Source organism: Equus asinus, chromosome 9 (assembly GCF_041296235.1).
Source record: "Equus asinus isolate D_3611 breed Donkey chromosome 9, EquAss-T2T_v2, whole genome shotgun sequence".
In the NCBI taxonomy this organism is placed as follows: domain Eukaryota; kingdom Metazoa; phylum Chordata; class Mammalia; order Perissodactyla; family Equidae; genus Equus; species Equus asinus.
In genome coordinates this window covers 76,957,048-76,970,200 of record NC_091798.1, presented here as the reverse complement: position 1 = coordinate 76,970,200, position 13,153 = coordinate 76,957,048, and the positions used below count along the sequence as shown (strand labels likewise).

The 13,153-nt window shown below is 40.4% G+C and overlaps 2 protein-coding genes across 10 annotated transcripts in view; one reads left to right on the top strand and one right to left on the bottom strand.

Moving 5' to 3' along the window:
• KIAA0825 (KIAA0825 ortholog) overlaps positions 1–6,878 on the bottom strand; it is a 373,989-nt gene extending 367,111 nt beyond the window's left edge. For all 9 annotated transcript variants that reach the window (XR_011505937.1, XM_070517755.1, XM_070517756.1 and 6 more), the window contains exon 1: positions 6,750–6,878. The gene's annotated coding sequence lies outside the window, so the exon portion shown is untranslated. The remainder of the gene's footprint in view (positions 1–6,749) is intronic.
• Positions 6,879–6,892: 14 nt separating this feature from the next.
• SLF1 (SMC5-SMC6 complex localization factor 1) overlaps positions 6,893–13,153 on the top strand; it is a 58,525-nt gene continuing 52,264 nt past the window's right edge. The window contains exon 1 of the mRNA XM_014867738.3: positions 6,893–7,021. The gene's annotated coding sequence lies outside the window, so the exon portion shown is untranslated. The remainder of the gene's footprint in view (positions 7,022–13,153) is intronic.

The following is a 13,153-nucleotide window of genomic DNA, read 5'->3' as shown; positions in this document are numbered from 1 at the left end:
CATGTGCCTCAAATGTTAACGTCAATGTCTGGCAGCAGGGAACGCACTTTTCTCAGGGGAGGTGGGGACAGGCAGTAAAATTCAAGAGTTGGAATTCAAACATACTTGTAAATTATAGCATGTGACAACTGTTAATTATTTTTATTAATTGCTAACATTATATTGAGTACTGTGGCGACATGGGATTTCTCTAACAAATGACTTTGGATCATGGATTCCCCATCAGCCTGGCTGAAGCATTCTCAGAACAGTGCAGTGGTTTGAGATTCTTCTCCCCCTCCTCTCATTCCACCCCCCCACCCCGCCCCCCACAGGTTGTCAGACCTGTATTGAGGCCCGAAGGCACTTCCCTCTTCCTCTTGTCCCTCTCCTTTATCCTTCACAGGCAGTTTCCCCAATAAACCTCCTGCACGTCTAATCCCCTCTTGGCATGTGCTCCTCTGGGAATTTGAGTGAACAAAGTGCTCACAAGACCAGCCACCATTTTAAAATCTATGCATCATTATTTCCTTTAATCTTCACAAAAGCCCTATGAAGACATTATTACTATTCCCCTTTTTTTCTCTTTTTTTGGTGAGGAAGATTGGTTCTGAGTTTACATCGGGCTGCCAATCTTCCTCTTTGGCTTGAGGAAGATTGTCACTGAGCCAACACATGTGTCAATCTTTCTCTATTTTTTGTATATGAGATGCCACCATAGCATGGCTTGATGAGTAGTGTGTAGGTCTGTGCCCAGGATCCAAACCCGTGAACCCCGGCCACTGAAGTGGAGCATGTGAACTTAACCACTATGCAACCAGGCCAGCCCCACTATTCCCATCTTATAAATAAGAAAAAAAACACTCAAACTAGAAAAGTAACTTTCCAAGTCTCATACAACCAGTGATAGAGCTAGGATTTGAACTCAGGTCTGTTTGACTTGATAGTTGGAGCCACAGACCTCTTTTAAAGCAATTAGAATTTATTTAAATGATAACAAAAACTAGGCAGATGCCTCTGTAAGCTTTCACACATTATTACATTTAATCCTAACAAATCTGCAAAACTGATATTACCATTTTACAGATGAAGAAATAGGGGCTGAAGGAATTCAAGTAACTTCTTTGAGATCATATTATATAAGATCATGAGTTTGAGCTCACATCAGGTCTTCTTAGAATTCACCTGTTTTGCCTAATTAGTCAAAGTGACAATTGTCTTTTTTTCAGTTTTAGATAATTTTCTTGAGAATTTTATTCAGCAAAGAATTCCCTAAATAATTTAAACAGCTATGTATGTTCATTCTCTCTCTCTATGGGTGTGTGTGTATACATAGATATTATAGATACCACACTAGCTACTTAGACTATTTCTTAAATTCCTAAATATTTCCTAGTGAGCCACCTCTCTCCTCTACTTGTATTTTAACCAAAGTTTACAGGGAAATAGCTGGAGCACTGTTCAAAAATCCTGTCTCCAAAAAATACATCAGCAGTTGAGGCAGGAAGGCGGTATTCTCCTCCCACATCCTGAGGCTTTTTAATATAATTATGCTGACTTCTGCTTTTGCCACCTTACTCAACTAGTCTTTGAGTTCACCACTCAAACCTTCCCCTAACCAGAGTCACCTGATGAGATGAGTCAGAAACCTGCAGAATCATCATTTCTAATAACTAAACTCTGGTTGTTTCCGAGCCCTAAAAGGATGTGTCTAGCAGTAGTGTGTATTATGACTGGCAGAGCCGGATGTTGAGCAGCCTGGAAGTAAGTTAGCAGTATTCAAACACTGGAGGGGGATGGGTTTTTGTTTTTGTGCGTTTTGTTTTGTTTTGCTGTAGAGAAGGCATAGAAGGTCAAGGAGCAGAAGTGGGAGATCCTGGGGGACCTGGGCCATGCAGGTCAGGAACAGGAGGCAGAGCCAGGTCTGGCCCCACCATGGTGGTGGTGGTAGGGGTCCTGGAGCCACTCCGGGGAGGGAAGAGCTCAAAGGTCCCCTACCCAGTCCACCCTGTGACTGCAGATGTGGAAACTACGGCTGAGAAAGGGGCAGGTGGTTGCTCAGGATCACAGACATCAGGAAGGGGTAGGAGCCATGGAGGAGACAACAGGGATAGGCAGGAAGACCTCTTAGTTCAAGGGAGCCCTCTGCTATCACTGCCTGGTGGCAGCACCCGGCCCCTACCTATAGGAACAATGTACTTGTGGACCAGTCACCATATGAGTCCATGTGCCCTCAGGGTGGAGGCCCAGAAACAGGGGGCTAGACAGCCCCTCAGAGCCCCCTCCCACCTCTGGGCCAGCCTGAGCCCTGAGTCACAGCTATCAGTTCACTAGGAGAGGAATGCTCCCAGCCAGGAGGGGAAGCTGGGGATGTCAAAGGGCAAGTGCTGGACTGAGCCTGGAGTGGGATTACGGGCAATTTTTCATCTTTCTTTTTCTTTTTGGCTTATGTGTATATTCTTATATTTCTTTAACAAATAGGTATTACTTTCTTAACAAAGAAATCAAATACCAACGCTACCCTCCACTGGCTCCTGGTTATACACACAAATCACTGCTTATTGTGAAAAGCCTAACATCTTTAAGATGACCACACTGTTAACCACAGCTTGCCCAGAACTCAACTTTACCCTTTTTACCTTTGTTACTAGCCTTCACTATCCTATATATCCAAAGTGAAGCAGTCATTATTCTCTTCTCTGTCACTTTTGCATCCTCCAGTGAAACATTCTTCCCTCTTGGCCCTCTGCCCAAATCCTCACATCCTTTAAGGCCCAAACTCAGCATTACCTTCTTCATGATGTCTTTCCTCTTTTGTCCTCCTGGAAGCAAAATTTTTTCTCTGTGTTCCCATTATGATTTATGTTCAATGATAGTATGTAAATTGTCCTTTATAATAACTATTTGTGTATAAAACTTTACCTTTCCTGATAGACTATAAGTGAAAAGATTCTTCACCTTTCACTAATTTATAAAGCATTTTTATATTCACCAATCTTCTTCTATTCTCACAAGATTGGGGGGAAAGACAATATTTATTTAATGGCAACTGTGTATCAGGCAGCATGTGTGAGGCTTTACATATTTCATCTCACTTAACCCTCAAAGCAATCTTGTGGATCCATTTTACATATGAAAACATAAGCTCACAAAGGTTCAGTACTTATTAGGGTCATAAGCTGGCAAAAAGCATGATAGTTTTTTTTTTTTTGGTGAGGAAAATTCTCCCTGAGCTAACATCTGTGTCAGTCTTCCCCTATTTTGCATATGGGTCACTGCTACAGCATGGCTGATGAATGGTGTAGGTCTGTGCCCAGGATCTAAACCCATGAACTTGGGCTGCCAAAGCGGAGTGTGCTGAATTTAACCACTACACCAAAGATTTTTTTAACTCTGGTCTTGTTCTTTCCATTACAAAAACATGATTGTACATCTACCAATGTAGAAGACACCAATACATGTAAAACTCTAATCGTGAAGGCCTTCTAGCACACTGGAACTGCTATATTTAGATAATACTTGGGAGTCAACTAAAATCAGAGGATTTTAGAGCTAGAAGGGACCTTATAGATCATGTAATCCAACCCCTATGTTATAGATGAGAAATATGATCCTCAGAAATAAATTGCCCTGTGTATACAGGTAGTTAGTAGATGAACCAGGATTAAAATCCAAGAAGAGGTGTATGGCAAAGAGGTTAAGATCATGGACTCTAAAGTCAGTGTTGGTTCAAATCATAGCTCTGGTATTTAACGACTGTGTGTAACCAAGGATGCTTTACAAAGCTTATCTTTGTTTCAGTTTTCTCCTCTGTAAAAGGATAATACTTACCCTATAGTACTGTGAGGCCTAAACCTAACACTATACACAGAGAGTAAGTAACAATAAATATTAGACATTCTCTTATCTGCTATTTCACTGTCTAGTCATCTTTGCAGGATACCACATTGCCTTTTATGGATGAGTGTGGAGTGGACATTACATTTAAAGGTCAAAGTGAGTAAATAAGTATGCATCTATTTACGTGGTAAGTCCCTTTTTAAAAAACACATATACAAGGGGCTGGCCCTGTGGCCTAGTGGGTATGTTTGGTGTGCTTCACTTCAGTGGCGCAGTTTTGCAGGTTCAGATCCTGGGTGTGGACCTACACCACTTGTCAGCCATGCTGTGGTGATGGCCCATATATAAAGTGGAGGAAGACTGGCATAGCTGTTAGCTCAGGGATAATCTTCCTCAGCAAAAACCAAAAAAACACATGTAGCAATATTTCTCTGTGGATAAATAACATTTTAAAAAGGAATTATTCGTTCAATAAATGTTTATTGAGCCCCTTACTACACTCCAGGCACAATGCCAGATGCTGGGTATGAGATAGTGAACAAAACAGATGTAATCTCAACCTTCATAAGCACTGAAATTTGATTGAAACAAAATATCCCTGAGATCTACCTGTGAGATATGCAAACATCTTTCACACAGTCAAGTCAATACAATGTAATGAAATGCATATTAGTATTTGAGACTAGCTGTACATATATACTTGTGTCTTTCTGTAAAACAGGATATCCTTTAGAATTAGTTTTTATGTCGCTTCTAGTATTGGTCATTTCAACTAGATTTTAGTAAATTCTCTGACAAGCAGGCTATTTCTACTTCTCTACATAAAACAGAATATTGGAGTGGGTAGGTTTATTTAAGCACACTTCCTTAAAATGTGTGATAATCACCATCTGTCTGAGGGTTATATGAATGGAATAGAACAGTTTTGCTAATAACCAGTAAGTAATAACAATTCCTTACAGGGCATTACAAAGTTCAGTTTTATGGATTTGTGCTCATTCACTCATTTTCTCTTTCTCCACACACACAAATATATATATGTATGTAAATGTGTGTGTGTGAAAAGCCTCCTAAAGAGATAGCTGATACTCTGGACTTAGAGTCACTAATATACTGATGGTCTCTAGATTGCTTGTATCTGTTTGAGTTAGAATGATAAAACTGGCCAAGGATCACCATAAAAGAGAAATTAGATTATTCCTATGTCAAAATTACCTTACACGTGATTCCTTAAATCCCTAACACATTCCTTAATCCTTAAACATTAACCTAAGGAATTAATTCCTTAACATATTCCTTAAATCTCCTTATACTCAAGTTTTGCTATCCATTTGGTTTCTGAATGTGACATACTATCTATCCAATTTTACCCGAAAGTGAAAAGAGTGATTCTGTTGTGGCTATTTATGAGAAGTATAAAGCACAGTAAAAAGAGCCTGAGTTTGGAGTCAGGTAGACTGGGTTCAAATCTCAATTGTGCCATTTAATTGTATAATCTGTGCGAATGTCTTCAAGTCTCAGTACAAAATGCATGCAAAATCGGATAATATGATTTTTCTTGTAGAATTGTGGTAAGTTTAAGAAAAATAATAAATGTAAAGTGCCTAGCAGGCAGTAGCTATTTGTGGTTAGTGGTTAGTATTAGTGGTTGGCCATTTTAATTTGAAAGAAGATATCACAAATCAAGAGCAATGATAAAAAAAAAATCACTGTCTGTCTAAAAACTAGTTCCTATATAGACACATGTAAATTCCCTTCAATTATTTACAATCCTTTCAACTCGACAAATAAAGAAAAAGCACAAGGTTCAAAAAAATGGCAAAGTCGGGACCAAATGAGATTATAAAAGTTAGTTGAATTATTAACAAGGAGATTAGAAGATCAACGTGCCGTCCTAAACACGTTTGCCTTACTCTCCAAAGGTAGCATCAGGGGCCTTGAAAAAACATACTGCATTTGTCTTTATGGTCGAGTAAGCCCTAGAACTCTTTTTGGAACTGGTTGTTTTGAAAAAAAATCAATCTGCTACCTTCTACGGGAAAGAAGGATGATTATTCAAATATAAGGTGCTGAGTGAAAACTACTTACCTGAAGAAACTGCACTACTCAAGAAAGAAGTAGCTAAGGTTCGCTACATCACATCTTTCAAATCTTTGGCGGAATGAGCGCCTTTCTGGCTACCTCAGACCTCCATCCAAAATTCTCCTGAATCCGTCATTACTGAGGAAGCCTGGAGCAGCAGAGGGGCACTCCTTTCTGAAAGCACACCTACTTCCTGATCACTGGTTTCCAAACGGTAAACACGTGTATCTAAAAGCCCATGCATGAAATTTTAAGCTTGTTTTCATATCTCATTACCTCATAGCAGCCAGGAAAACAAAGACCATTCTCACCCAACTCAAACTGCGGGGGTAGTGTGGAATTAAGTCTAAATCGGGAACGTCCCCCCTCACCCCACTTCCAAAATGTTTGTAAACGGTGTCCACTTTGGCCGACTGCCTGCCTCCCAGGCCACTGCCTCCCAGGGCAATGGGAACAGTACTCAGAAAAAGAATGGTAAAGCAGCTGTGGAGAATCAAGGGTGACCAAACCGTGCCGATGGGAGAATAAAGGCACTCCTGGATCATTGGTAGGGAGACTCGGTACTCAACCGAGTGCGGTACTCTGTGTCTTCGGCCTCGCCCAGGGACACGCGGGGACCCGAGCGCGAGTTCCAAGTTGGAGGTGGATGTGGCGAGCGGAGCAGACGGTAAACCAGGATCCCGGGGCCTTCTCCAGCAGCACAGAGGGTCCAGCGCCACAGGGCTGGATGGGGACGACTCTTGCTTCAACCCTCTCCCGCTCACTTCTTGGTCCGGCAAAGACGCTGCACGGAGCCCCGGCCGGTCGGAAATATCAGGCCCAGGAGGCAATCCAGAAAAATCACTTACCAGTCTCCCGCCTCCGGCGCTGATCTAGCAGTAGCTTGGCCCGCCGGCCAGAATCCCGCGGGCCACCCTCTCAGGCTACCCTGACGATGGCTCGAGAGCGTCACTGACAACCACCCGGAAATGGTACAATAGCTTCCGGGGCGGCCGAGCGCGCGGCGGGAAATTATTTCCCAGAGCCCGGATTAGTGAAGCAGCGAGTGCTGCAGCGGCAGTCGTCTCCCCTGTCATCACAGCCACCCGAAGGAAGCGGCCCAGACACTCCGTCCGGGAAGGTAACGGACCTCAGTTCAGAAGACACAGTGTACCCTGACTCTCTGGGGATGTTTCCTCCGTGTCCCCGAAGTTTCTGCGGCTCCCGGCTGTGAGGCCGGGCAGGGGCTGGGGTGAGCGACGGCGGTGCCTGCCCCTGGCGCTTTCCGCAGCCGCCGTTCGTTCCCGCTCGCCCGGACTCGCAGCGCTCGGCGCCCGCGTCGGTGGGCTGCGGCCGCAGACCCCGCCCCGCCCTGCCCTGCCGGCGCCGCCGCCGCCGCAGCCGCGAGGACGGCCACGGGCGCCTCTCTGCAGTGCGGGCTGAGCCGCGTCCCCCGCTTCCTTCTTGCGCAGCTCAGCCGCTCGGTTCCCTGCAGGAAGGCGCTAGGCCACCCGCGTCTCTCGTTTCCATAGAACCGACTGGGACGCTTCTCCGAGTCCCAGATTCTTGGCTGCTTTCCATAATTTAGCGTCAGTGCAGGTGGCTGGGATCCCCCAGCCCACCTTCCAGTGACGAGGGAAATGGTGTCATCCTTGTCTCCCTAGTAGAATTTTTTCAACGTATCCAAATGGTAATGAACATATCGCTTCTGCTACGTAGGCCTTTAAACATGCATACACAAACACACACACGTTTCCCCAAAGGGAAGGTCTGTGTTCCTGGGGATTATAATATCTAGAAGGCTGGGAACAAGACTAAGTGGTTATCCTTAGATTTCTTCCATTCCCGAAGCCTCTGATTAAATATTGACAAAAAGATCTACCTCGGGTACTCCATATCAGGATTTGACCCAGAAATTAGATGGCGCTTGATTTAGGAAGCGCCAAGCTCTTTTTTGGCGAATGACTATCCTATACCAAAACAACAACAACAACAATTTCCGCTGAGACATTAGGAATGAAAATTTAAACTGAAGTTATGGTATACGTGTGACAGACACGGCGCCTTGTGTGATATTGCGCCTTTTTGGCTTATGTTGTTACGTTATGCCTCAATTCCTAGAAGTATCTATTCATGTGCAAGGTGTTCCCATTTTAGAAAAGTTTGTCTAACCTGTATTGCAGATGCTGAGTACATAAGTTGATAGTTTGGGATGGTTTTTTATGAGGGAGTTAATTTGATTATGTCTAAGTCGACTCAAAGAGTATTCTTAATTTAAATGAACTAAGACATTTAAATACTTGAATGTATATACATTTTTATTGTAAAGACGATTAGCCTTCAATCAGCCTTAATGCAATTAAGCCCCTATTAGATTTGTTTTCTAAATCCAGATTTTCTTTTTGCCTTATTCAGCTTAAGTGAAGTTCAATTATATAATTTAATATTTTCTTTCTTTCCCAAAGCAGAAAGCATAAATCATGTGAAACAGTCTTTGAAAAAGTGGTCAAATGTGGTTACTTTCATAATCAAAATTCAAAACACTTAAGATTTCATAGTAGATATTAATAATTTCTATAAGGGTCCAAAAAGGTTGGTTTTTAGAAAACCGATAGTATAGCTTTACTTTCCTGATTAATTATTTTAAGACAGAGTCTTTTCACTATTTAAACAAAACATTTTTTTAAACAAAACCTACAATTCTATATAGGCTCTGAATAATAAAACCTAAAAAAAGGGAAGAACCTTGTTTCTCAAAAATATAACTAAAATCGAATATTATCTGTTATTCTTGTAATTGATTCTCCTTAAATATGCTAATGGAAAATATGTGTTCTAAAATGTACTATATACTATTTCTCATCTTCTAAGGATGTCTTACTGTTTGAAAGTAAAATATCCCTGAAACTTTTAAGTTCTCTTAGTTTTTACTTTCTTTATATCGAAATTACTTTGAAATAAAAAATATTCAGTTTTGTTATTTTTGATGAAGAAAAGCCCATATGAATTAGTGTAGTGGTTAATACCAGCTCCAAGAGGAAAATAATGAAAACTTTCTTTTTCATAAGAAAAAAAGTCACTCTTTAGATTGTTCCTAGAAATGCTTTGAAATTTTAGACATTAGTGTTATTTTTCTGAAGTTAATTTGAATTATGTTTAGATATTTTCAGTGATATTGCTGATCTAAATGTCTCCCTACCTTCACAGTAGATTCCTTTTCATGCAATGTATTTTTCTCTTGCACTAGCCGAGAATAGATTGGTTTGTAAAATTGCAATGTGGTTAAAGGTGTTAGACTAAATTCTGAAATTTAAGTCATAGTGGTATTGTAGAAAGGCACATAGTTTTTGTGGAAACAGATTTGGTTTCAGCATTTACTAGCTGTGTACCTTTGAGTTAGTTTCTTTTTTTTTGCTGGGAAAGATTCACCCTTAACATCTGTTGGCAATCTTCCTCTCACTCTTTTTTTCCCCATCCCCAAAATATACATAGTTGTATATTCTAGTTGCAGGTGCTTCTAGTTCTTTTACATGAGCTGCCACCACCGCATGGCTACTGACAGGGGAGTGGTGCGGTTCTGTGCCCAGGAACCGAACCTGGACCGCCAAAGGGGAGCATGCTGAACTTTAATCACTAGGCCATCAGGGCTGGCTCTTGAGTTAGTTTCTTAATCTCTCCGATTCCCCTATATCCTCATCCGTATTAGAAGAGTACACAGCACTTACATTGTCAGGAAGGAAAGAAACTAACATTTATGAAGTGTACAGACCACAGTTGGTCCTCAATAAAAATGAAATCCTGCTTGTTCAGTGTTAGGCCTTTTGCTCCCACTAAGTGAAACAAAGTTCCTAGGGTACTAAGGATAAAAGGGCCCTTTTATCCCTAAAAGTAGTGTCTGTAGTCCATCCTGTGCCTTGTACAGTACTGGATAGATTGGGCATCTTTGTAGAGCCTCTTAGACTCTCATTTCTTCCTCACCACAGTCACTTTGCTACCACTTCTCCACTTCCTCCCTCTACTGCTAAATTTGCCATCAAAGAGACCGATTATCACTGCTCCTTTCACAAATAATGCCATTGAAGTAAGAACATCCTTCAAGTCTCACTTCTGGAGACCTCAGTCAGATAATTAATTTACGTGTACACACACACATCCCATATCTTTGAAGGATGGGGCAAGAAACACACTACATCTTTAAAAAAAAAAAATTCCAAAGGCCAACTGAATGAAATTAAGCCAAAGGCCTAATTTGGCTCCTAGGCCAAGAGGGTACAGAATTACTAAATTCCTCTGATGTTACAGCATTCAGAGCCAAACAGTATTTTACTCACACAGTATAAGTACTGTGATTTGTGTCTCCCTTTTGCAATATTGGTTAACACGAGATCTAACGCTTTAACTGACCCTTTTCAGTTTTAGCTCTTATTTGCTTTGTCAGTTAAATAAGATAAGAGATCATGAAAATCTTTCAAACTCTTTCATTCAAAGCAGCAATATTGATTATACTCAAGGTTTGGTATATCCTTTCCAGAAGGTGGACGTTTTAAACGTGATTTTCCTTAGTAGGTTTAAAATCAGAATAGTTCTCTAGGATAACACACATTAAGAAGCCACTAGTTTTCAAACCTTTTGGCCCTAAAACCATGAAGAATATTCAGTGGCATGAAAAAATGATCATGATACAGTTTTACATAAAAATTAAGATACAGAACTATATAGTATCTAATTTTGTTTTATATATGTATATTCACACACATACATAAAACCTTCAAGTTAAACCCCTCTGCCGGCCCCCAAATGTTAAGTGGTATTGCAGGGTGAAGGAATTAGAGATTATTTTAATCTGTATATACTTTGTAGTATTTTTCAAATTTTCTATAATGTGTTAATTAAAATTAAAAGATCAGTAAAAGTTATTTGGGGGGAAATTTTGAGTTCTTTTTGAGTTCTTAAATGCAAATATATGAATCAAACTTTTAATTAATCCCTTAACTTAGTTAATAGCATACAATCTATACAGTGCATTATATTCTCAAAATTCTGTAACATGCTATGGCTGGTCATAAAAGAAATGGTAATGCAGAGTAGGAAAGGCTTATCCTTATTTTCCTCCTGCAGACCTCTCTAAGCATCCCTGCCCCTCTTTTCTACAATGCTCTCCTCTTTCACCCAACTGTTATACCCTGCTCTTTCATCCTCTCTCCTGAAGCACACCTTTGTATTCATAGCTGTATTCCTGCCTCCACTTTTCTGTGAGTTCTCTTTTCAACATATCCTAGCTGTGTATCATATTCTTCAGACATTCCAACTATGTGTCATATTGTAAAGAATTTGTAGGACATAAAAAGTTAGTGGATAATAAAATCTTAATTATGATGATGAGTGCTATAGGTTCATTTGCATGTCTAACTGGCACCAACTGCAAAGGAATTTCAAACATCAGGGATAGGCCCATGTGGGAGATATTTTGGGAAAGTACACACCACAGAGACAGTTGCTTGCTGTGCATAAATGCCAGCTCTGTTCACAATCATTATCTCCTTAGTTGTGTCTATTATGTGGTTCAAGGTAAGTAACTAGATTTTTTTTAATTACTACAAATTTAAAAAAATTACTACAAAAGTATTTTTTGTAACCAAGAATCTAGTATATAATTTTTAGTTTTGGGGCAGTAAAGATAAAACATTTAACTGTTAAAAATAAATGCTGTCTTTTTTTGTTTTCCTTTTGTTGTATTAGGATCGTATCTTCCGTGTGAATGCTTGAAGGACCACCTCCTATAAGTTCTAGAAAAATCTATAATTTCCCTAGAAGTACTACTGGTACAATTACGTTGCAGTATATTTACTTTCTTTCTTGTGCTGGAAGAGTCCTAAGAGTTAGCCCTTGATCTTCCATACCTCAGAACAGATCACCTACACGAAACTTGACCCTGCTTTTTTAAGGACTTTGAATTAATTGTCTGGGTCACTGACAAGTATTAGCCCAGTTTTGTATAGTGCTCTCTTTGGGTTCATTGGCATATCAGGCTTTTGCTTATTTCTTAATCTTGCCGGGTCATGGGAAGAACCATTAAACCACTAATGTTATAAATATAAATAAATCTATTTGTATATCTGTATATGTCTATGTGTATTCCTACATAGATACCAGTTTTCCTGTGTAACTGTATGAATTAGATCTGATCTAGGCTATTAGTTTGTCATATGATGTAATATTAAAAAGCATTGCTAAATGTATTGTAAACTCTGTTGCTTCAACTAGATCATTTTATTATGGGAAGCTATTTTAGATTAGATTAATGGAATTTGCTCTTTAAAAAACTGTGCTATGGGGCTGGCCCGGTCGTGCAGCAGTTAAGTGCACACATTCCAATTTGGCGGCCCGGGGTTCGCTGGTTCGGATCCTGGGTGGGGACATGGCATGGCGTGGCAAGCCATGCTGTGGCAGGCGTCCCACATATAAAGTAGAGGAGTATGGGCATGGATGTTAGCTCAGGGCCAGTCTTCCTCAGCAAAAAAGTAGAGGATTGGTGGCAGATGTTAGCTCAGGGCTAATCTTCCTCAAAAAACAAACAAAAAACTGTGCTAGTTATTGTGTGCCATCACTGGGATTCACAATTCTGTGAAAGTTTAGCTAATAGCCCGCTTTTTCTGGTAAATGTGTGAGTAAATGTTTTGTATTCTGATTTGTTTTTTAACATTTATATTTGCATAATGTTTGAATCAGGACATCCTGTTTTTTCACCTGTTATTTCTTCCTTTTCCTCTTTGCTTGTTTAATTTCGGTGTCATATTTAATTGTTTTTCAAAGAAAAGAAACTGCTTTAAAAAGACTTTTCTGATTTCTACTATTAAGCACAGTTGGTGCTGTTTTCATTTTATTGTGGATTCTTGGCTTTGACGGAAAATACTGTTAAATATACAAAGTGGATATATTTATTCCATTATAAAGACAATATGATTGAGATGAAAACTTTTCATTATACACTGACTCTAGTAAGTCCAAACTGTTTAATGATTTATACATCAAACCAGAATATGTTAAAATGTCGCCTTGTTGAGGCCTGTCCAGTGGTGCAGTGGTTAAGAGCGCACGTTCCGCTTCTTGGCGGCCTGGGGTTCACCGGTTTGGATCCCGGATGCAGACATGGCACTGCTTGGCAAAAGCCATGCTGTGGTAGGCATCCCACATATAAACAGAGGAAGATGGGCATGGATGTTAGCTCAGGGCCAGTCTTCCTCAGCAAAAAGAGGAAGATTGGCAGCAGTTA